Source organism: Rhineura floridana, chromosome 1 (genome assembly GCF_030035675.1).
Source record: "Rhineura floridana isolate rRhiFlo1 chromosome 1, rRhiFlo1.hap2, whole genome shotgun sequence".
Taxonomy (NCBI): Eukaryota; Metazoa; Chordata; class Lepidosauria; order Squamata; family Rhineuridae; genus Rhineura; species Rhineura floridana.
In genome coordinates this window covers 199,731,036-199,756,866 of record NC_084480.1, presented here as the reverse complement: position 1 = coordinate 199,756,866, position 25,831 = coordinate 199,731,036, and positions in this window count along the sequence as shown.

The window sequence follows — 25,831 nt, the reverse complement described above, 5'->3', positions numbered from 1 at the left end:
TGCCCTAGTGATGCCATGGCGCAGGCACGAGTGATGCCATGGGACGGGCACGAGTGATGTCACGGAGCGGGCCCCAGAGATGTCATTAATCATGATACATTAAGCAGCAATCACAGTTGCTTGGAGCATACAATTAAAATATATCTGATTAGAAATTAAGATAGAAATCTTAGCTAAAAGGTGGAGTCTGGGTAGGGAACATTTAATCCAGCCTACTTGCTTTCAGCAAGAAGAGTTAAGTGCCTTCAGACCAGGCCAGTCACCAGAAGGTCACTGTAGGGACAAAGGAGCTTAGTGTTGTGGAGATGTTAGGTGGGAACTTTGGGGAGTAAAGATGGATGCCCCTGAAGGCTGCAATTCTAAACACACTTACTAAGGGATTAAGCCCCATAGAACTCAACAGGACTGACTTCTAAGTAGATATAGTTTGGATTTTGCTGTTGGTAAACCTTGACTAGGGTTCTTCTGCATAGACATCCATATCCAAGCAGGGTTGGCAACCCCCTGCCTGGAATACCCTGCCCTTATCTTTTAACGTGGCTGCTCCAAATGTTTTTACAGATTTGACCCTTTACTTCAGAAAGAGGTCTATTTGAAGCACATGAATCCCACCACAGAATCATGGGAACTGCAGTTTGTTAAGAGTGGTGAGAACTATAACTGTGAGGGGGAAATTACACTTCCCAGAATTCTTTAGGGAAGTCATGCACTTTAAATGCGAGTTGGATGTGCTTTAAGCATATTGTGTGAATCCACTTAATAAATTTTGCCTGCATGTAAATTGTTTTAATTAATTTTTCAAAATGGAAACGAGCTATCAACTGTAGTGGGTGACCATGGGCTACTTACCATCTCTAAGCCTATCTGCCCCTCAGGATGAAAATAATGGAGAACCATGACTGCTGTCAGTTCTACACTGCGTCAGCAGTGCCGGTGGGGGGCTGGAAATTCCTGGGTGGTTGGCAGCGAAGCAAAGTCCTTAGCTGGCAGTCTGGTCATAAATCTGCCAGGTCTAGGAGGAGGGGAGCTGATAAGGGCCAGGCTTGTCCGAAGCATACTTGCCGAGTCAGGAGTCCAGAAGTGAGGTCAGTAGAGGTCTGGGATCAAGTGCCAAGGGGTCAGTCCGAAAGAGGGTGCCAGGAAACTAGGAACACACAAGCCACGCCTGACATTGCAATCAGCAACAAGCTGCAGCCAAGGTGTGCCTTATAAAGAGCAAGGTTGATAGCAGGTGTGAGTCCTCAGCGTTTGGGCCTTAAGGAGACAGGCCTGCCGCTCTTCTGCCTGACCTTCTGCTGTCTACGTTCTGCAGGTGAGGGGGGAGTATCCTGTTCACTGTCTGTGTCTGGCTGCAGGGCCTCTGCTGTCCCTGGGGTGCTCTGCAGCTGAGGGGCAGAAGGAACTGGATTCTCAGGAGGCTCCTCTGTGTCTCCTGCTGCTCCTGGGTCTGCTGCTGTTACTCCCGAGTCATCCTCATCTGAGGAGTCCTCTGACAGGGCCATGACACTATCCGCCGCCCCACGACCAACCCTCCGCCTCCCGCCGGGGCCCGGCTTATCCAGGTAGCGCTGGTGGAAGCGCCGGACCAGACGAGGGGCATGCACCTGTGCCGCATCTTCCCATGAGCGTTCCTCAGGGCCGTACCCCTGCCAGTCTATGAGGTACTGGAGGCAGTCCCGATGCCTCCGGGAGTCCAGGATCTGCGCCACTTCGAATTCCTCTTCCCCGTTGACTTGTATCGGTGGTGGGGGCCGTGGTTGACTACCCAAGGGGTGAGGCGGGAGAGCGGGAGTCATCAGTGATCTATGGAAGACAGGGTGAATGAGGAAGGAGGCAGGGAGTTGGAGCCGGAACGCCACCAGGTTAATTTGCTGGGTGATCCGGAAGGGACCTGCATTCCGAGCCTCCAGCTTGTGAGACGGCCGTTGCGAATGCAGGAATTTGGTTGAGAGCCATACCCGGTCCCCTACCTTAAGCGGCGGGCTTGGTTGGCGGTGGCGATCAGCAAAGCGCTTATACGCATCCTTGGCCTGCTCCAGCTGCTCCTTCAGGACTGCCTGCAGGGCCTGCAACTCCTGCAGCATGACATCCGCATCGGGGACCGGCCACGGGGGTCGCACCGAGGGGAAGAATCGGGGGTGGTAGCTGTAGGAAGCAAAGAACGGGGTCTGGCGCGTGGAGGCATGCACGGAGTTATTATATGCGAACTCCGCCAGCGGTAACAGATCCACCCAATTTTCCTGTTGGAAGCAGGTATAACACAGCAGGTATTGTGGTGGGCGGAGGACAAGTGGATCTGGATGTGCAGGGCCCGAAACAGGGCCTGCCAGAACCGGGCGGTGAACTGGGCTCCTCGGTCAGAGATCAGGTGGTCGGGGGGGCCGTACAACCGGAAAACCTGGGCCAAAAACAGTAGCGCAGTTTCTGGGGCAGAGGGTAGTCCGGCACAGGGGAGGAAATGGGCCATCTTGGTGAACAGGTCTACGACTACGAGGATGGTGGTCATTCCCCCAGGAGGCCGACAAGTCCGTGATAAAATCCAGGGAGACCGAGTGCCAGGGCCCTGGGGGGGTAGGCAGTGGGAGCTGGAGCACCGGGGGCTTGCCGGGGTGGCTCTTGGCTCGCTGGCAGGTATCACAGGCTGCTACATAGTCCTTGACATCCACTTGGACCCGGGGCCACCAGAAATCCCATAGGACCAGGTGGAGGGTGTTATACGTTCCAAAATGCCCTGCAGGCTGGCTGTCATGGCAGAGGTGAAGCACCTCTCCCCGCAGAGCTCCCGGGGGAACGTACAACCGGTTCCGGTGGTACAAGAGGCCCTGATGAAGGAAAAGGGGCTGTCCCGGGCGGCCGTCCCGGACTGGAGCTCTCACTGCTGGGCCAGGGTGTAGGGGTCCTTTTGCTGCTGCTCCTGCACCCGGTCCAGGAGGGGTTGTAGTTGGTGTGTAGTGGCGAAGTTCTCTGGGCGGAGGATTGGGCGAAGGGGGCGATCGACCTGCTCGGCTCGGTATTCCGGCTTGCGAGAGAGCGCGCCTGCTAGGGTGTTTCGGCGGCCAGGGAGGTAGGTGACCGTGAACTGGAACCGGGAGAAAAACAGGGACCACCGGTTCTGGCGTTGGTTCAGCCGTCGGGCGCTTTGCAGGTGCTCCAGGTTTCGGTGGTCCGTTCATACCTGGACCGGATGGCGTGCCCCTTCCAGGAGATGACGCCAGGTCTCGAAAGCTACTTTGATGGCCAGTAACTCCTTCTCCCAAATGGTGTAGTTCTGTTCTGAAGCGTTGAGTTTCCAGGAATGGAACGCACAGGGGAGCAGGGACTGCTTGCTCCCCACCAGCTGAAGTAGGACCGCTGCCACTGCCTTATCAGATGCATTGGCCTCCACTATGTAAGGTCGGGTAGGGCCGGGTTGCTGGAGGATGGGTTCAGATGTAAAGGCGTGTTAGAGGAGCCGGAAGGCCTGTTGAGCGGCCTCGGTCCAAACAAACTTCTCTTTGCCTCGAAGCAGGTCTGAGATGGGCGTGGTGAGTTCGGAGAAGTGGGAGATGAACCGGCGGTAATAGTTGGCGAAGCCCAAGAAGCGCTGCACATCTTTGGGGCTTCGTGGAGCTGCCCAGTGGAGGATGGTCTCAATTTTGGCGGGGTCCATCTGGATACCCGAGGGCGAGATCCGATGGCCTAGGAAATCCACAGTCGGGAGGTCAAAGTCGCATTTTTCGAGCTTGGCGAAGAGGCGGTGCTCCTGCAGGTGCTGCAGCACCGCTCCAACGTGCTCCTTATGTTCCGAGGGGTTCCGCAAGTACATCAGGATGTCATCCAAGTAGATCACCAGGAAGCGGTCTAGGAGGTCCCGGAAGATGTCGTTCATGAAGTGCTGGAAGACGGCAGGAGTGTTGCACAAGCCAAACGGCATCACGGTGTACTCAAAGTGCCCATAATAGGTGCGGAATGCCGTCTTCCACTCATCGCCCTCCCGCATACGCACCAGGTTGTAGGCCCCTCGCAGGTCTAGTTTGGTGAAAATGCGAGTGCCCTGCAGCTGCTCTAACAGTTCTGGGATCAGGGGCAAAGTGTAGCGATTCCGAACTGTAATCTGGTTGAGGGCGCAGTAGTCATTGCACAGCCAGAGTTCCCCACATTTCTTTTTGACAAAGAGGACAGGGGCGGCTGCAGGGGATGTGGAAGGGCGAATGAACCCTCGGTGCAGGTTCTTGTCGAGGAACTCTCTGAGGGCTGCCAGTTCGGGTTCTGACAGGGAGTAAAGCCGGCCCACAGGAATCTTGGCTCTGGGTAGCAGATTGTCGGCAGGATGAGCTGGGCTCCTGGGGGGTTGTCAGAAGAGGATTCAAATGGCTGGCAGAGGGAGGAGGGAGGAACTTACCCTCTGTGGAGCTAAGCCGAAACAGAGGACATGCCAGAGATAGGGTCGCCTAGCAACGGGGAGCCTGAGAGCCTTGAAGTTTTAGAATCCCCCCCAGACATTCCCAGGCCCTCCCTTCTCCGCAGCTCAGAGCAAGAGGGAGTGCTGATCACAGCAGAAAGGCAGAGAGATGGTTTACCCTCAGCTCCTCCTTTACCACCCATAGGGGAATCGGACACTTCAGAAGAGGAGGAGGTGATGCCTCCCCCCTCACCACGCACATGCAGACGGTTGAAAAGACAGGAGAGAAGGGGGGGAAGGCGGGCAGTACCTGAGGGGGAGTTAAGGAGGAGCGAAAGGTTGTGCGCCCGTTTAGCCCCTTCTTAAAGAACAGGCGGGAAGCAGCCCCTTGCTCTGTCAACTTTCTCCCAATGTCGCAGGACCTGTATCCCTGTATTGCTTCATGAGAAAGCGCAGTCTTTGTTGGACATTACTCTAATAAAACACGAATTAACTACAACCTCTGGTCTGGTTCCTGAGTCACATCCTGGGCCTGACAGCTTGACAGAGCCACCTAAATCACCCTCAACACTCTCTTCGCTTGACTGGGACAAGATGTCAAAGGGAGCAGCGGGGGGGACAAACCCCACTTCTGAGACGGAAAAGTGAAACTCTTGAGGACTAAGGTAGTTGAATTGCAGACGTATGTCCAAGCCCTGCTAGCAGCAGTCAAGGCGCTGAAGACGGATAATCAAACCTTGAAGGCCACGATAGACCAGATGCAAACAGCCCCTCCAGCTGCCGCAGTAAAGGTTCCCATTGGATTGCCCCCAAAATACACGGGACAAAGTGATCAGTTGGCAACTTTCGTGGCTCAATGTGAGTTATATCTGGATGTCAGGCACATGGAGTTTCCAGACGATGGGGCTAAAGTGGCCTTCATGATTAGTCTCCTGGAGGGAGAAGCTGCAAAATGGGTGACTCCGTATCTCGTGTGAAAAGATACTGTCTTAAGAAGGTACAGAGGATTTATACAGGAGATGACCGAGAGGTTCCAAGACCCGCAAAGAGCTGAAACAGTAGCGCGGCAACTAGGCGCTCTGAAGCAAGCTAAAGGGACTGTTTCCGAGTACACTAACGCTTTTAAAATCTGTCCCAGGAAACTGGTTACAATGACACCGCCCTGATGTTTATGTACCGGAGTGGATTAAATGCTGAAATCCTGGATGAGTTGGCCAAGACCTCCCCCCCCGCTGACCTACCAGGGCTCATCCGGCTATGCCTACAGATAGATCACTGGATGGAAGGAAGGCGCCTGGAAAGGAAGCAGGAGGTCCCGAGATACTCAGCCTCGGCATCTCGCAGCAAGACCCTTCCTTCTGCAGGAATGGCAGGTAATGCAACTGAGGGACAGGGAGGGGCTAGGCCAAGACTGTCGGAAGAAGAAAAGGAAAGATGCCGCTGAGAACGTTTATGCTTTTATTGTTCAAAGCCGGGCCACGTGGCCAGAGACTGTGGACTAAAAGGGGGGAAAGCTGAGCCATTGGGAAACTAGAACACCCAGTCCACGTGCAGGCCGGTGGACTGGGGGCAGCGTTGTATAAAGGCCCCCCAACGATCCAACCTCCCTCAAAGGGGGTGTTGGTCTTGCCTATTCGGATTACAACTTCCAGAGGAGTGGTGTTTAATTCCACTGCCTTAATTGACAGTGGAGCCTCCACAAATTTTATTGATGTAAAGTTAGTCAAGCGTCATGGAATTTCCCGGTGGAAACTGAACGCTCCCCTAGCTGTGGAGACTATCGATGGGAGACCCCTGAAGTCAGGAGGGGTGACACAAGCCGCGGAGGAAGTGAAACTTCAAATCCCCGGGCACGAAGAGTTCATTTTGCTATACGTGTCAGATCTCTCGAACTTTGAGGTGATTCTGGGAATGCCCTGGCTAGCAAAGCATGAACCCACAATAAGTTGGAAGGAGGCGGTGGTGTGGTTCACCTCACAGTATTGCCAGGAGAACTGTCAACCTGAAGGAATCAAGAACACCTTAGCGGAGGCAGTGCAAGAGATCGAGCAAGTGATCCTGCCGCCAAAGTATGAAGAATTCAAAGATGTGTTTGATGAAAAGGAGGCAGAGACTTTACCCCCCCGCCCTTACGACTGTGCGATTGATCTAGTGCCAGGAGCCAGCATTCCATCAGGGAGAATCTACTCTCTCACAGAGATTGAGAGGGAGGCCCTGAAGGAATTCCTGGATAAAAACCTGAGATGAGGATTCATACGCCCCTCACAATCCCCTGCTGGAGCGCCACTATTGTTTGTGAAAAAGAAGGGGGGGGAACTCAGACCCTGTAACGACTATCGCGCATTGAACCAGATCACCATCCCCAACAGCTACCCGCTGCCCCTGATCTCAGAGTTGTTGGACCGACTGCGCTCTGCAAAAATCTTCACGAAGTTGGATTTGAGAGGAGCGTACAATCTGATCAGGATGAAGCAGGGAGATGAATGGAAAACAGGGTTCTTGACCGCTTACGGACAGTATGAATACCTGGTCATGCCGTTCGGGCTTTGTGGAAGTTCAGGAATTTTTCAAAAATTCATGAATGACGTGTTTAGAGACTTGTTGGACACATATGTAATCTGTTACTTAGATGATATCCTGGTGTTCTCAAAGAACCAGGAAGACCACGACCAGCATGTGAAGACGGTGTTGCAGAGACTGAGAGAAAATCACCTGTATGCTAAATTAGAGAAATGTGGATTTGACCTGAAGTCTCTAGACTTCCTTGGATATCGAATCTCAGCGGAAGGCGTGGACATGGACCCAGGGAAAGTAAGCTGTATATTGGACTGGGGCCAACCTGTCACCAAAAAGGATGTACAACGGTTTTGGGGGTTTGCCAATTATTACAGAAAGTTCATTCCAGGGTTTTCCAAATTGACAGCTCCTCTGACTGACTGTTTAAGGGGAAAGAAGAAGTTTCAATGGACAGAGAATGCCACCCAGGCCTTTGAGGAGCTGAAGAGAAGGTTCGCTTCCGAGCCCATTCTGCACTTTGCTGACCCGACCCGCCCTTTCATCGTGGAAGCAGATGCTTCAGATTTTGCTATCGGGGGGTCCTTCTGCAATTAGACCAAGAAGGAAAGGAGCTGCACCCCTGTGCGTACTTCTCTCAGAAGTTAAAGCCTGCAGAGAAGAATTACACAGTTTGGGAGAAGGAGCTGCTGGCCATCAAGGACTCTTTTGAAAACTGGAGACAATACCTAGAGGGGGCCCCTCATCAGATCGAAGTGCGCTCCGACCACAAGAACCTGGAAAGCCTCCAAACTGCCAGAAAACTGAACCAGAGACAAATAAGATGGTCCCAGTTATTCACCAGGTTTAACTTCAAGATCACTTACCAAGCCCAAGCCAAAAACCAGAGAGCTGATGCCTTATCCAGACAGCTACAGTACAAAGAAAGTATATCCGAGGACCAGCCTCAGTACGTGATCCCGCCAGACAAATTAATGTTGGGATCATGCCAGTCTTCGTGGGAAGAGGAACTCAAAAAGGCACAACAAGAAGATGCAGACGTACTAAAATATGGGCAGGAGACGGGACAAAGTCAAGACTCAGAAGTAACCTTTCACTGGAGGAATGGACTATTATGGTTCAAAACAGCCAGATATGTGCCAGAAGGAGAATTAAGGCTCAGAATCCTACGCCAGTGCCATGATTCCATCACAGCGGGACACTTTGGGATTTACATGACCATTCAGAACGTGGCCAAGGACTTCTGGTGGCCTAAAATGTGTAGGGATATTGAAAGCTATGTAAAGTCCTGTTCTGTCTGTCTGCGGACAAAAACACAAACAGGAAAACCAGCAGGACTGTTACAACCGCTACCTGTCCCACATGAACCCTGGAAGGATCTCTCCATGGATTTTATAACTGATCTACCCAAATCCCAAGGAATGACAGCCGTTTTAGTCATGGTAGATCTACTCACCAAAATGGCACATTTCCTCCCTTGTGCAGGGGCCTTAGAGGCTAAGGAAACGGCCAAGTTATTCATCAAAGAAGTCTACCGACTGCATGGGTTGCCAAACAGTGTAGTCTCAGACCGAGGAACTCAGTTCACAGCCAAATTTTGGAGAGCAATGTGGAAACAGTTGCAGACGGAATTAAAACTCTCCTCCGCCCATCACCCCCAGACAGATGGGCAAACGGAACGCTTGAACACCGTTTTGGAAAGATATTTAAGAAGTTATGTGTCCTATCAACAGACTGACTGGGTATCATATTTGCATTTTGCAGAGTTCGCCTACAACAATTCTCTACACTCCAGCACTCAACAAACCCCATTCTTCGCGAATTATGGATTCCATCCTAAAGTCTTTCCAAGCAGCTCAGAAGGAATGCTGGTACCGGCAGCTGAGGACTTCCTAAAAGAATTGCAAGCGGCGCAACAAACACTGAAACAGCAGTTAAACGAAGCCAAAACAGAGTACAAGCGAGTTGCTGACCTGCACAGGAAGGAGGGGCCCCCCCTTCAACCAGGAGACCAGGTATGGCTGTCCACCCGTTTCCTCCAGATGCCGGGCAAATGTAGAAAATTACAAGACAAAAGGGTGGGTCCTTTTGAAATAGAAACTCAAATTAATCCCGTGGCGTACCGGCTGAAGCTACCTGACACGTTTAAAATACATCCTGTGTTTCATCGATCTCTCTTGACGAAAGCTGCCCCTCCCAGTGAGCTGCGGCCAGAGGAGCCTCCTGGGTCCCCACTCCTGATAAATGAGCAGCTTGAGTTTGAAGTTGAGGAAATCTTGGATTCCAGGATCAGACGCCACAAGCTGCAGTATTTGATTCACTGGAAGGGCTATGGAGTGGCTGACAGAACATGGGAAAATGCAGATGATGTGCATGCTCCAGAGTTAGTAAAACTTTTCCATCAACGTTTTCCTCACCGCCCCAAGCCAGACAGGGGGAGGGGGGCACAGCTTGAGAAGGGGGATGGTGTCGGGAGGATGAGCTGGGCTCCTGGGGGGTTGTCAGAAGAGGATTCAAATGGCTGGCAGAGGGAGGAGGGAGGAACTTACCCTCTGTGGAGCTAAGCCGAAACAGAGGACATGCCAGAGATAGGGTCACCTAGCAACGGGGAGCCTGAGAGCCTTGAAGTTTTAGAATCCCCCCCAGACATTCCCAGGCCCTCCCTTCTCCGCAGCTCAGAGCAAGAGGGAGGGCTGATCACAGCAGAAAGGCGGAGAGATGGTTTACCCTCAGCCTCTCCTTTATCACCCATAGGGGAATCGGACACTTCAGAAGAGGAGGAGGTGATGCCTCCCCCCTCACCACGCACACGCAGACGGTTGAAAAGACAGGAGAGAAGGGGGGGAAGGGGGGCAGTACCTGAGGTGGAGTTAAGGAGGAGCGAAAGGTTGTGCGCCTGTTTAGCCCCTTCTTAAAGAACAGGCGGGAAGCAGCCCCTTGCTCTGTCAACTTTCTCCCAATGTCGCAGGACCTGTATCCCTGTATTGCTTCATGAGAAAGCGCAGTCTTTGTTGGACATTACTCTAATAAAACACGAATTAACTACAACCTCTGGTCTGGTTCCTGAGTCGCATCCTGGGCCTGACACAGATCAATGGGACAGTCGTAAGGACGATGGGGTCGCAACTGGTCTGCCTCTTGCTTCCCAAACACATCCGTGAACTCCTGGTACTGCTCCGGTAAGGCCTCGAGCACGGAGCTTGCCTCCCGGGTTATCAGGATGTGCTCCTTTGGCCTCCAGCAGGTGGCTTGGCAATAGGGGGATCCGAGGGTCAGCCGGCCCGTGGACCACTGGATGATGGGGTCGTGCCGCTGGAGCCACGCCAGGCCCAGCACGACCGGGAAGTGGAGTGCGGCAGCCAGGTAGAACTGGAGGCTTTCCTGGTGCTCCCCCAGGGCCACGTCGTGCGGCACTGTCTCCTGTACTACAGGGCCCAAGGCAAGAAGCCGGCCATCAATAGTCTCCACCAGGAGGGGGCGGCGGATGGGTTGACTGGGAACCCGGTGGAGCTTGGCAAAGGAGACGTCCATAAAATTGCTGGTGGATCCCGAGTCCAGCATGGCGGGTACTTGTAGGGTCCCCCTTCCGGGGACTATCAGTGCGATCAACACGGTCAGATGCTTGGGTGGTGAGGAACTGAGGTGGCAGGCCCCTTGAACCATGAGGTTGCCCCGGCTCAGGGGCCTATGAAGGCCAGGGCATGGACGTTTCCCGAGGCAGGGGCTGTGGGTCGTTTCGTGGAACACTGGGCTGCAAAATGTCCCGGGGCCCTGCAATACAGGCAGAGACCCTGTTGCCGGCGTCAGCAGCTTTTCGGCCACAGAGAGATGTGGCCGAGCCCCTCCCAGCTGCATTGGTTCTGCCGGGGGTGTAGGGTCCTTGCCAACGGGCTCCGAGGGCCCAGCCACTGGGGCTGATGTTCTGTAGACTGGCCGGGGTCGGTTGGCAGCATGCCTGCTTTCCAGCCTCCCGTCAATCTGGAGACACAGGCGTATGAGGGCATGCAGGGTTCCAGGGCGCTCCACCCTAGCTAGCTCATCCAGAAGCTCATCCGACAACCCCTCCTGAAATTGGTCCATGAGAGCTGCTTCGTTCCAGCCCAGGTTTTGTTGTAATAAATGAAAGTCTGTTACATATTCCCCCAAGGGGCGTCAGCCTTGCCGCAGCCGGCGTATGCAGCGGTTGGCTGTAGCTGATTGGACTGGGTCCTCGAACATAGCCTTCAGTTTTCTGGTGAAGGTGGCTAAGTCGTTGAGCACGGGGCTTCGCTCGAGGAGTAGGGGCGTGGCCCATCTAGCTGCAGCCCCGGTGCACAGGTTAATCAAGAATCCCACCCGGCTCTTATCATCTGGGAAGGCCTCTGGTCGTAACTCCATGAAGAGCTGGGCCTGGGCCAAGAAGGCTGGGAGCTGGTCAGAAGCCCCAGTAAATTTCTCTGGGAGAGTCACAGGGCACTTGGCTCTCCCTGTAGGGAGAGGGGGTGGGGCTGCTGCTAGCTGGGTTTGCAAGCCTTGGATGGCCAACAACAGCTGGTCTACTTGTGAGCACAGGAGCAAGTTTTCCTGCTGGAGTTACTCCATGGTCAGCACTTCCCCCACTCCCTCGTTTGCCTGCTCTGTTTTGGGCTGACTGCAAACTGTCAGCTCTACACTGCATCAGCAGTGCCGTGGGGGGCTGGAAATTCCTGGGTGGTTGGCAGGGAAGCAAAGTCCTTAGCCAGAAGTCTGGTCATAAATCTGCCAGGTCTAGGAGGAGGGGAGCTGATAAGGGCCAGGCTTGTCCGAAGTGTACTTGCCAAGTCAGGAGTCCAGAAGTGAGGTCAGTAGAGGTCCGGGATCAAGTGCCAAGGGGTCAGTCCAAAAGAGGGTGCCAGGAAACTAGGAACACACAAGCCACGCCTGACGTTGCAGTCAGCAACAAGCTGCAGCCAAGGTGTGCCTTATAAAGAGCAAGGTTGACAGCAGGTGTGAGTCCTCAGCGTTTGGGACTTAAGGAGACAGGCCTGCCTCTCTTCTGCCTGACCTTCTGCTGTCTACGTTCTGCAGGTGAGGGGGAGTATCCTGTTCACTGTCTGTGTCTGGCTGCAGGGCCTCTGCTGTCCCTGGGGTGCTCTGCAGCTGAGGGGCAGAAGGAGCTGGATTCTCAGGAGGCTCCTCTGTGTCTCCTTCTGAGTCTGCTGCTCCTGGGTCTGCTGCTGTTACTCCCGAGTCGTCCTCATCTGAGGAGTCCTCTGACGGGGCCATGACAACTACCCCAAGGCATATTTAAAATGTAAAGGAAGTATTGTACAACCATAGTGTGAAATTGGACACTTATAGGGACACAGTATGACAAAACTGGGCAGAAGTAATGAGTGGGGTACCACAGGGCTCAGTCCTGGGCCCAGTGCTCTTCAACATTTTTATTAACGACTTGGATGAGGAAGTACAGAGCATGCTTATCAAATTTGCAGATGATACAAAATTGGGGGGCATAGCTAATACTTTGGAAGACAGACAGAAAATTCAAAGGGACCTTGATAGGCTGGAGCATTGGGCTGAAAACAACAGAATGAAATTCAACAGGGATAAATGCAAAGTTCTACACTTAGGAAAAAGAAACCAAATGCACAGATATAAGATGGGGGATACTTGGCTCAGCAATACGACATGTGAGAAGTATCTTGGAATTGTGATTGATCACAAGCTGAATATGAGCCAACAGTGTGATGTGGCTGCAAAAAAAGGTAAATGCTATATTAGGCTGCATTAACAGAAGTATAGTTTCCAAATCGCGTGAAGTATTAGTTCCCCTCTATTCAGCACTGATTAGGCCTCATCTTCAATACTGCATCCAGTTCTGGTCTCTGCATTTCAAGAAGGATGCAGACAAACTGGAACAGGTTCAGAGGAGGGCAACAAGGATGATCAGGGGACTGGAAACAAAGCCCTATGAGGAGAGACTGAAAGAACTGGGCGTGTTTAGCCTGGTAGTCCTGGATTGGGTGGTTGGCAGTAGACTCCGAGCACCACATTCCTTTTATTACTTGCCCCATTAATTTTAATCCAGATACTCTCAGTGGCACTACCAAGCTCATCTTCCTGTATTTCTGTGCAGGTATATATATTTTTAACATAAAGCACAACTCCACCTCCCTTTCTTCCCTTCTGTTCTTTTTGAACAAGTTATATTCTTCAGTTGCTGTATTCCAGTCATGGGAGTCATCCCACCAAGTTTCAGTTATACCTATCAAGTTGTAATTACCCTCCTGTATTAAGAGTTCAAGTTCATCCTGCTTGTTTCCCATGCTCTATGCATTAGTGTACAGACATCGAAGACCATGTGATTTATGGCTTGTCTTCCATACTACATTTTTCTGAAGACTGTTACTGGGCCCTATTAGAGCTGAACTCTCTGTTCCCATTACTGTACACAAGCCTTCATCAGTCGTTACCACCAAGTTTATGTCTCCCTCTCTCTTAGGATTCAGTTTAAAGCCCTCTGGATGGACTTCTCCATGCTGTGGCCAAACACATTCTTCCTAGTCCTTGTGAGATGCAACCCATCACTTGCCTACAGTCCATCTTCCAGGAAGCATAGCCCATGATTCCAGAATCCAAATCTCTCACATCAGCATCATCTTTGTAGCCATTCATTCACATGGAATATTTTTCTTTCCCTTTCTACTCCTCTTTTTAGTACTGGAAGGATGGATGAAAAATCTATTTGGGCACCAAAGTCCTTGAGTTTCCTTCCCAGAGCTTCATAGTCTGATGTGATTTTGTTAGGAAATATTTTATTTCCTAGGCCCCAAGAGTTGTCAAGAGTTGTCAAGAAATGCTACATTATTGCCAGAGCTAGTGCCGCAATGAATTATGCAACTTAGAGAAGGTGGGGAACACAAGACTCTAAGTTTCGTTTTCCTCTCGTGAGAAAGAACACCCAGAGGCACCTGTAAGACTGTAACATCTTGGTAAAAGAGATAAAGTGTATCCCCTCTGATTTGTTGCTATTTCTCTCTGTCTTGCTTCACTATACACATCCTGCACATTGTAGCTAATTCAGCACAAAGCGAGAAGTATTCTCAAAATACCTTATTAGAATTGTATCTATAAGATTTACGTCACACTGCTGAGTGAGTAGCTTTCACAGGCATACTAGCAACATCTTTATCTCTTTTTGTGTCAATCTAATTCTTTTCCTCGCCTTTCTCCGTTCTTATCTCAAAATAAGTTTTCTTAGATTGACAAGTGTATGAATACTTTATCAATCTCTCGCTTTTTAGAATTATAAGAAATGTAGCAAGGATAAACAGATGCGCTTGCTTATCTCTGTAATACTGTATTCCCTTTGTTAAGATTTTAAAAATATACTTTGTTTTGCTTATGAAACTTATATAAGGGTGCTTTCAAGTAATAAACGGTGCTCTCTTCTCTGTCAGACTGCTGTCTGTGCAGTTTAGAGACCCCTCTTGATCAAGTAGTATTGTGTGTCTGCTTTATGTTTGGTATCTGGCTGAGCCACTGAAACAGGTAAATTGAATTGTCAAACTCACCCTCCTATTCAGGGCTGAGGGGTGCGTTAGCTCGCCCTTTCTGGGAAGGGGAGGGAGCTTAGATTTGGACACAACACTACCAAGCTAGACCTTGCCCACCAGCTACGTTTCAGGCAAGGCTCTTGAAACCTGTCTTCATTTGCAGTTCTGGACAGGTAGCCCATACATTGCTATAATGATCATAAATTGATGTCTCTCTGTGTGTGTATGTGTGTGTGTGTGAATGTATGTGCTTGTGTGTGTGTGTGTGTGTGTGTGTGTGTGTGTGTGTGTGTGTGAGAGAGAGAGAGAGAGAGAGAGAGAGAGAGAGAGAGAGAGAGAGAGAGAGAGAGAGAGAGAGAGAGAGAGGTTCAGCTTTATGGATAACATGTTGTGCAGACCTGAACTAAATAATGAACAAGGACCATCTATTTTTTTTTAATACTGGACATCATGTCCCCTTATTTCATGTATTTGAAAACCTTTACACTAAACAGTTTGTTAAAAAAAAGCATCCTATGCAGAAATTATCCCTGCAGGATCCATTGTGGGAAACAGTATATCTTTCTTCTTTCATTTATCTCTGCATTTCTGATTATTTGGCTGGTTGTTGTTGGTCTTTTATTTGCCACTCTGTCTATTGTTTTGAGATGATCCCTTTTCATTAAAAATGTCATTCATTTATACTGGTAGCTATGTGATATCAATATTGTTATTGTTTGTTGAGTTGGCTCCAGATTAAATGCACTGAAATGTGACATGTTAGCTATGAAGTTCCATTGATTTCAAAAGGTTTACTCTAAGCATCACTAAGTCTGAATCCAATCAATCATGTGCCTCTCTGTCTGTGTGTGAGAGATGGGGAAGAGTGCACATGTGTGCATGCATGTACATCACTTACCACTGAATATGGCCCTTGGGACCACAAAGGTTGCCCACCCTTCATTATATCCATACTTGCTTATATCCCAGTTATCTCCATCTGTTCATGTATGGATGCTGGCATCACAGCATTATGTTCTACCTTGTGCTTTATTTGCATCACTGGCACACTAAAAAATCCCATCGTTAGATTTGCTCAGCACATTTAAGGCTGGCCATGGAAGTAATTTTGATACTTGGCAATCAGATCTGTAAAGTGGGAAATTCACCTGTGGTCTTGCCAGGAGGCCACATGGCCAAGCCCATCTATGTTTGGCATCATATACAACCCTTATCACATCTGTTACATCTACATGATCACATATTTCTTCATTTGTTACATGGTTAAGAAGAGAGATTTTTCACATATGTTGATCCATAGCTCTTTTTGTATCATAGCTTTTTGTATCAATTATTTTTTCTTCATCTACCAATGTTGTTGACTAGTTCAGTGCTGTAAATCATAGCAGGCATGATGGTTGAGTTGTAAAAGCCTGTGTAATCATAAGTAACCACAAGGGTGGAATGTAAATATATATATTTATCACCCTCATCATATCAATAATAATAATAATAATAATAATAATAATAATAATAATAATAATAATAATAATAATAATAATAAATGTTTATTTTAAAGTAAATCCCATGCACTCACCACCAAAGTTGATTTTCATCATCTACTGTTACCTATCACTATCTTCTTCAATTTGATTTTAACAGAATATTCTGGGGAGTACTTTGTTATGCATTCATTTAATTTTATTTTCATTTTCAAGATATTAATTTTATCCATTTTTCTGCTCCAACTGAGAGAGGTCAGTATAATTAGTAAATGTTACACAGTCATTAATGAAAAGTTCAACATTGATATTGATTCCATACACCCATTTATTTTATTTTATTTTATTTTATTTTATTATACTTTGAGAAATTGTGTTATCTTTTTCATTTCATTGTGAACATGAATGAAGTCTAGATAGCTAAATTCCCATCTCTGGTATCAAAAGTCATGGAGAGATATAAGAGAATCAACTTCCCCCCTTTTCTCTGTCATCTAGGATGACCACGGCCATTTCAATGCCAAACCTGATCCTTAGTCTTCAATAACATGAGTCAAAAAAATCCATATCCTCCAAGCATATTGGAAGTTGCCTGACTACCACCCTCTGCACAAACCTTGCACAACAAATGGATATTTGTAACCAGCACATAGTTGTCATATATCTCTGGCTCCATGGAAGACCTCTTGAGGATGAGCCATTACCCCTCCTGCAAAAAGGCATTTGACCCACCCAGTCAACCCCTTCTGGCTAGTTCTTATAAGCAAAGAAGGGCAAGGATCAAGAGTAGATGTGAAAGCCTTATTTCTCAAGTACCTTGTCCTTATCCTCTGGCTGCAGTAACTGAAACTGAAACCATACAATATGACCAGACCATGCACTTGACACCTCTGCTAGACCTGCTCATATTATGGAGTCTAGTTCACTAGCCATGAATTTAGAAATGACAGACATGTCATCTATGGAAGGAGGCATTATTTTTCAAATATCAAGATTAAGCAATAGTCATATATTTTACAAAAGCTATTCTTATTACATGAACAGTAATCATTAGATCTGGGCCTCTGGGTGTTCTTTCTCACGAGAGGAAAATGAAACTTAGAGTCTTGTGTTCCCCACCTTCTCTAAGTTCCATAATTCATTGAGGCACTAGCTATGGCAATAATGTAGCATTTCTTGACAACTCTTGACAACTCTTGGGGCCTAGGAAATAAAATATTTCCTAACAAATCCCCCCTTTGCAGCGAATTTAAACAAGGCTGTTTAAATTATAGCTGCATCATTGTGTTCTAACCATTTGGAGTTACTCAGAGAAGTGAAAGATCGGCTTTGGAGGAGAAATTCGCTTGGGAAAGGGGACCTTCTCAGACACTGAGTTCCAAGAGTTGAAAAGAGGGAGAATAAATTGGGTAGGCATTGTATACAGCAACATAAGAAAATAATACCAGAAATTCCCACAAAAATGTAAATAAAAAGCTTGTGCCAGCTCGGCCATTGATTAAACCATTCGGTTAGACTTGGGAAAGAAGAAAAGGTCTTAATGCTTTCCACGTCGTTATATACAGTGTTGAGGTGATTTAAATGTTGCAAAACATCAGCCTTTGTGTCAGCTATGGAGGTACAACATTCACTACCAATCAAAGAACATATCCCCCCTGAGCTGGCCAATAAATAATCAATTCCTAACCTATTTTGTAAAGTTATAGTTCGGATCTGTCCTTGCTCATTAGTCAAATCTCGTAGCGAGGCAGTGGTGTCATTTAGGAAATCCTCAAAGTCTTGAGACAACTTAATTAAATCTTGGTAGTTTTGTCCTGCCCCATAATGTGGAAAAAACCCTCGTAGGACTGCCTCCCCAGTATCTTTTCGGTTCCGGTGTCTGGCTGTTGGAAGGGAAGTAGTAGTTCTAATCCCAGGCATAACTCTTCCTAAAGTGCAAGTCCATCTTACTAGGGATGGCAGCTTCCGCTGAGCCCTATGGCCGCATGACCACCATAATCCCCTGGGAGTGGGCTTGGTGTATAATGAAAGAATAAAAGAGGATAAATCAGGGCTCCGAGCATCTTGGGGAATGAGGGTGCCCCAAGCCTGTGACCATGTATCGTTGTTGGCAGTTGCTGCATTAAAGAATGAGTACTGTTGAAAACCTCCCATGAGCCCCCCTTTCTCTCACTATATTTCCTAACAGTAGTGCACAAGATGTGCAGGCCTGATTTAGTCTATCAATTCACCTTCAATGAGATTATTCAGTTAACCAAGATGAGCAGGACTTAATACACAGTTAGAAAACACCAGCTGCTCAAATCATATCCTGGTATGTACTCTATAATGATCTCCCTGGACCAGTTCAAAGCATCAACAGCTGCAAGTTGGTTTCCCAGTTTGCATGCTGCCTTTTGCATTCTGGCTCCCAAACACTTGTTCAGCTTATAAAATGTTAGGTGAAATACTGGTTGATCTGAGTTTATTTTCAATTTTCTCCCGCTTACCTTTTATGTTTAGCAGATGTTGGTAGGAAACAATTAGGCAAAGAGCCAGAAGACAATAACTTCAGCAATAAATTATAGCACAAATGTATGTAAGAAAATTTACATTAGACATTTTCTCAGAATAATTATGAAACAATTGCCTAATAATGAAGTTTCTACATTTCTTCTAACAGATGGCCAGGAAGTTAAAGTACATCAGATCATGGTTAATCAGCAACCTTAATAACCATGGCATTCACAGCTATCAATCTGTTCTTTTGTCTTAGAACTTGGTAAAAGCTGTAGTTGATGCCAATCTAGGATCACATCAACATTTACATAATTCTCTAGTCTGGACATTTCTAAGCATTTAGGGTAATATACAGCTTTACTGCCATATCACTGTAAGATTTCACAGTTTGATCATATAAAGCTTCCTGTCCCGTCCCGTCCTGTCCTGTACAAGTAGAATCAGGACAGTACAAATCCAACAAGCAATGAATCAGAGGACAGGCAGGAAACAGGCAGGCAGTGTCTGTTGTCAAGGCTAGGATGATGGAAGACAAGGGAAATCAGTAGCAAGTTTTCCAGGACCCTGGGCAGAGTGCTTACAAGTCTTTCTTCTCAATTGAGCCCTATTATAGTCTCTGAGCCTTAAGCTCCATTGCCTACCTAAGGAACCTTAAATGGGCAGCCCTTTGGGCTGGAGCACTCTGCCTGTCCTCCATGAGCTTTTTCCAGGCACACTGCCTGCTTTGGTACACCAGATTCATGGAGTGCAAGGCCCTTGGAGGTGAGTATACTGGCCTCTTCCTGGACAAGAGTTGGGGGCTGCAGTCTCTGTTTTGAGTGCAGGGGCCTCAGACATCTTGGTTTCAGGGGTCTCTAGAATCTGGGGCTTGCAGCTCTCTGTTTCAGTGGTGGCACTTGGGTCAATTGCCCCCCTCTGTCAGCACGACTGATGCCACACTTTTCTGTCTATATCTTGATGACTACTGGACTCCAGGATAATGTCAGTGCCTTATATTAAGCCAGACCATTAATCCAGCTACCCCAGTACTGGGAGTTCCACCTTGTAGCTCAGGGTCTGAGGCAGGGTTTTGCCCACCCTGCTATGTGATATCCTCTTAGCTGGAGATGTCAACAAGTGAACAATGAAATCTTCCACATGTAATATATTCTACCTCTATGCTACAACCACTCCCCCAAAGCAATGCATTTGCTTTGAACTACTGTGGGACTAATAATGTCTTCTTGTTACAGTACTTTCCCCCAGAGACATCAAGCCATGCCCACTTTTTCTTTGACTTCTTAAGCCTCTAAACTTGGGGAAAGCATGGCACTTCTGATGAGACACTTCAGGACAGTTACCGAGTAAATGCCCTGGTTTTAAAACCAGTCCAGGTTAGAAATGTGGCTGAAATATATTCTTTCCTGCTTCAGCAAATGAACCTTGGTAAGTTCTAATGTTCATTCCCAATCTAAGGATGCTTTAGGAATTTGTTAATTCTGAACAAGAACCTATTTGATTCACATCTTCTGGACTAAAGACCACTCCTGGAAAAGCCTTCCCTGGACCCGTAAAATCCTCATAACTTTAGACCAGTAGCAAATGTCCCCTTTCTGGGCAAGGTTCTTGAGAATGTGGTTGCTAACCAAATCCAGGCACTTTTGAAGTAGACAGATTTCCAAGATCCATTTCAATAGGGATTCAGGCGTGGGTTAGTATGGAAACTGCCTTGGTCACCCTGTACGATTACCTGTGTCCGGAGAGAGATGGGAAGTGTGACTATGTTGATCTTCCAGTGGCTTTGATACCATAGAACATGGTATCCTTCTGGGGCAACTGTCCAAGCTCAGTATTGGGAGCACCACATTGTGGTGGTTCCATTCTTACTTGGATGGACAGCTCCAGAAGGTGGTTCTTGGGAACCCTTGCTCCATGGGCTCTCCAATATTGGGTCTTGCACAGGTTTGTTCTGTGTCCCATGTTGTTTAACATTAACATGAAACTTCTGGATGAGGTCATACAGAAGTATGCTGATGACACACTGCTCTATTTCTCCTTTTAATCTTCTGCAGGTGAGGCAGTGGATGTGATGAATCAGTGAGTGGTTGTGATATGGACTGGATGAGGGTCAATAGACTGAAGTTTAATCCAGACAAGACTGATGGTTCCTCTGACCAGTTGAGTGGTGTTCAATGTGCTATAGATGGGGTCACTCTCCCTCTGAAGAAGTGGGCTCATAGTTTGGGGGTTCTCCTAGATCCACTGCTATTGCTTGAGGCACAGGTGACCTACGTGGCATGGCGTGCCTTCCATCAGTTTAGGCTGGTGGCCCAGCTGTGGTCCTATCTGGACAGGGATAACCTGGCTACAGTAATCTATGCTCTGGTAACCTCAAGGTTGGATTATTGCAATGCAATTCACGTGGGATTGCCTTTGAAAATGGTTCAGAAGCTTCAGTTAGTGCAGAATGCAGCTGCCCAATTGTTAACAGGTTCAAGGCGAACAGAGCATATAACGCGTATCCTGTTCCAATTGCATTGGCTGCCTATATGCTTCCGAACCCAATTCAAAGTGCTGCTTTTGGACTATAAAGCTCTTTACGGCTTAGGATATCAATATATTTTGGAACACCTCTCCCAATATGAACCTATCCAGACCCTTAGAGCTTTCCTCTGAGGCCCTTCTCCAGGATCCCCCTTTGAAGGAAGCCCGGAGGGTGGTGACAACGGAGAGGGCCTTTCCAGTTGTGGCTCCCCATCTGTGGAATATGCTCCCCAGAGGTCCACCTGGTGCCATTATAGGCATCTTTTCGGCACCAGGTAAAGATGTACCTTTTCTCTGAGGCATTTGAAAAACTGAGATAATATTTTGTTTTTAACATACTGCCAAACTTTCCTGTGGCTGTGTGGGGGTGGCATTGCTATTGTTTTGTTGTTGTTTATTGTAATTTTATATTGTGTGTTTTATTTGTTTTGTTTTAACATTGTGCAAGTTGGTTGGGGACCTTTGGGTATCAAGCACCTAATAAATCTTATTCTTATTCTTATTCTTATTGATGATAATGATAAATTTGCAGATCAGAAGTTAGCTGTCCACTGGCTTTCACACTTCCCAGGTGTTCCAACACAGTTCTTTTCTCATATATTGCATTTTAAAATGTATATTTTGAGAGGAAATATGGATATTTAAAATGCAAATTTTCTTATGGATTTTTTTTTAAAAATGCAGATTAATGCAGAAACAGCATGGAATAGTCTTATGTGTGAACAAATACAAAAATGTGGCAGGGCCTAGAAACAGACTGATTCAGCTGCCTCTGTTTCCAACTCAATGTTCACATTTCAACCCTGGAGTTCTTCTCTGGTTTGGAATGTGGGGAAGAACCTGTACTTCCCGTGTTCTGGCTCCCTCCCCAAACATGACAGCAGGAAGTGATACTTCATTAAAGCAGAATAATTGTACAGACTCAGAGGCAGGGAAGAGCCAGATACAGTCTAGGAGCTCTTACAAGTTGAAGGGTTAGCAGGAATAAGACTGGTCGTGTCACAAGGGCCAGGATTCACAAGCCCAAGATAGTAACAAGAATTCCAAGGCTGCACAGGAGCTGTGAAGTTGTTCTAACAAGTTTCCCCATCTACCTGCAAAGCTTTTAACCAGAGGCAGTGGGATGCTGAGCTACTCACAAGAATACCTGCTCCTGCAGGAGTTCCTAGCCTGAAGATAGGCACTATGTCTACAGGGGCACGTTTCCTCTTTTCTCCTGATGCATTGTCTCTCCCTAGGAGACAACAGCTGGCCTGCTGCTGTTTGAGAATCCTCCCACCCAGTCATATCAAACTGTGCCCTGGAGCCCTCCCTGTCCCCCAGTGGGGAAGCAGCCTCTGGGACACCAGCTTCAACAGCAGAGCCAAGTATGTCCAGAGGCAGGGGGCTGCTCTATCAGCTGGGCTCTATTCTGTTGTCTCATCTCCTACTACTTCCAATTCATCATCCTCTTCCTCCAGTGCCTGCCACTCCCTCTGAGTACTGTGATTCAGATCAGGAATCACGACACCCTCCCCATCCTCAACCCACTCACACACCTACTCACATCTCACACCAACCAACCCACTTACTTCTTCCCTTCTGTTTTCTTGGTTGTAGTGGTTGCAGCTGTAGTGGCAGTGACAGAAACTTTAGGTAGGCCCCTTCCACCCTGTTATGTGAATTACAGGCTGCCAGTAAAGGAGGTAGATCTATACCCATTGGCTGGTACACCCACCACTACACCTGAAGCAGTCTAGAGCTATTCAAAATGATGTACTTCCCAAGTCACAATCTTACTCATGGGCAAATGTCACCTTTTTTAAATAAAAAAAAATCAAATTGTTTTTTGGTGGGGGAAGGAAGGCTGTTTGCATTTTGAAATATCACACTTCTTTCTATAAAACAAGGTGTGTGGAACATTGAAGAAAATGTGCTTCCATCCCAACGCCCTATCAGTCATACAGTGTCCTAGTTTATCATGGCCAATTTTCAGCCAACAGCCCTTTGAGAAAAGCATTCAATGCTGTTATACTGCTAAAGTTAGAAGCCCAGGCTTCCAGTGGGATGTCATAATACCACATCAATTAACACAGTGCTGCAGCACTATAGGATAGAATGACCTTTTTAGTAATGCTTTATTGATGTGACAAACACAGAGGCAATATGGCCATGCATCTTAACGATGTTTTGACCTAAATCTATATAAGTATTCAATAACACATGCTGCATTCCAAAGATATAAAGATCACTGGTCCCATTGTTTAAAAATTCAGCCCTATAGAGTCTAGCTTATTTAACTGTTTTTAAGGCCCCCTCCCAAGAAATTTCACTCAGGATTTTCCAAATTCATTTCAAATTTCAGTAAGATTAAATTCAGCAGCAACTATTAAGACTTCCCATGTACAACTCCCATAAGAAATGTTGCTAATGTCATTATAGTCTTTTGAAATTCCTGACACATTTGAGTACTGGTAAAAGTGCAATGGCGAAGAATGTGTCAGGCTTGCCAGAGCCTGAATACAGATGCTGGCTCCCTCTTCTCTGTGCCCCTAGAGATGCTGCCGAGGAAACTGCAGACAGTTCCAGACAGGACATTGTAAGGCATTGGGAGAGTGTACATCTCAAACCAGGGCACTCTTCCGACAGGACCCAGCACATTAACTCCTGTGCCTCCAATAATCTGCATGCTCTGTAAACCTGGCTGAGTGACGCAGGGCAAGGGTGTTACTTAGGTTGCAGCAATTGTCAGCTGATCCCTCAGGTCAGTCCCAACTCACCTAAGCCAATAAAGCCTTAGCTTCAGGGCAGGCCCATCAGTGTGAACAACATGTTGCTTTGAGTAGCAGCAGAAGACACCTTCTCCTAGGGGACTGCATTGGATTCATAGGAATCCCAAACTATGAGATGAAGTGAGTTGCCTCAGAGGGATTAATGGCTTGTCAGAGGTGAAACAGTTTATGTACAAACAGAGCTTGGCAAAGTTACTTTTTTGAACTACAACTCCCATCAGCTCAATCCAGTGGCCATGCTGGCTGGGGCTGATGGGAGTTGTAGTTCAAAAAAGTAACTTTGCCAATCTCTGTGTTCAAGATAGCACAAGTTGAAGTGGGGATCCTGGAAACACTTTTTACTGTCTTAGTGATCCAGACTTCAAAAAATGCTGCAGACAATTTTCTGTTGAAAGCGAAAATATTGTACCTAAATTTACCAGAATACCAGAGTGAGATTTTATACAAAGGGAGACCAAACACCACAGCGGAGAGAAGGTGATGGTGTTGTAAGGTGTATGTATGAAGTGAGTGGCACAATCTAAAACACTACTCTAAAATAATATATATCATGCAGATCAATGTGGGGGAATCTCTGTCCCATGTGATAGATGTGGCCTGTGGGACTTCCCATCTGGTCTAGGTCTTCCTTGCCCCTACACTCCCACAGCTATTAATGTTGGGGACACTTTTGTAGTGGTCACAGCTGGAGGGAGAAAGGTTAAAGCCTCCCCATATGGTCCACTGGTGTCAGTGGAAAATCTAATGGCTTTGTGGGAATCATTTTCTGGCAAGTGAGTCACAGGTGAAGATGGAAAGGCCAACCATCTCCTTTCCATGTGTTGTGATTAGGGATGGGGAAGAAACATGATTTGTTGGCATTTTAATGAGAAGCTACCTAATTCATACTTCTCAGACAAACATGCACACCATGCAAACACGTAAATTCACACTTCTTCACATTTGATGATGCAGTTCTTCAACCAACCAATGTGTACAAAAGTGCATATATTAGAGGAAGGTGTTCAAAAATGCATATATTCATGAAGATAATATACCAAAATGCATTATATTAGAGAAAATTGCTCAGGGGAAAATGTGTATATTAGTCACAGCAGCAAACAAAAATGTGTTTACTAGGAGACATTTGCACCAAAGTGCTGCCAAATTTTCATTAGGCTATTTTAAAAAATCACAAATTTCAGAGAAATGTGGAGAACTGAATTTAAGTTTGGAAAACAGAGAAACTGAGAGAAATCAAAATGGATGCATTTATCCATCCCTACATGTGATTTTTCTGTAAAAACATCTTCCCACATGCAACACTTAGGCTTTAAAATGCTTCCATTGGTGCTAATTTGACCTTTAAAAAAACCTAAAAGTGCTGGATGCCAGGTGGGACCGAAGAGAGGGGGCACCTGGGGTGAGGAGCAGACAACAGAGAGAGAGAGAGAGAGAGAACTAGATGGATAGTATGCATATGAAAGAGAAAGAGTGTGGGGTGATTCTGGTCCTGTCACCGCTTGCCTGCAGCCCCAAAGATTTCCCACAAGGAAATATGGCCCTTGGGCTATAAGATGTTCCTCATTCTTGATGTAGATACAGATACCACTGTGGCTCCCTCCTTCAGACAGACAGACAGACACAACCAACACAGCAAAGCTCAGAAGAACAACCATGGCATGATCTCAAATCACTGGTGAGTGTGCATGAATATTAGGCCCACATAATCCTTTGCACTCAGTCAATATCCTCCTAGAGTTTTCACTGAATTATTGGCACCTATTTTCTTTGTCAATATTTCCCACAGATTCTTCAGAAGCATTTCCATCATTATTTTTTGTAAAAGAGAGAGAAAAACAATCAGAGCTCATTGTCATTGAAAATATTAAATACATTTAATCTCTCCCCTACTGTGTTCAAATTGTTCCAGCTCATAAAAATCCCTTTTGGAATAGGCTTGAGTCCTTGGCATATTTAGTTCCCATTAGGATGAGTTGTCTCTCTTTCTGGCAGTTTATTTCATTATGTAAATGATGTGTGAAGGAGACAATATAATATATTAAACCATAAATGGGCCCAAAAGTTCAGGAAAGAATAAATGTGTGGTGTTACAGGTTGTTGTAGAGATAAAAGATCATCCACTGTGGGGAACTGGTATAATGA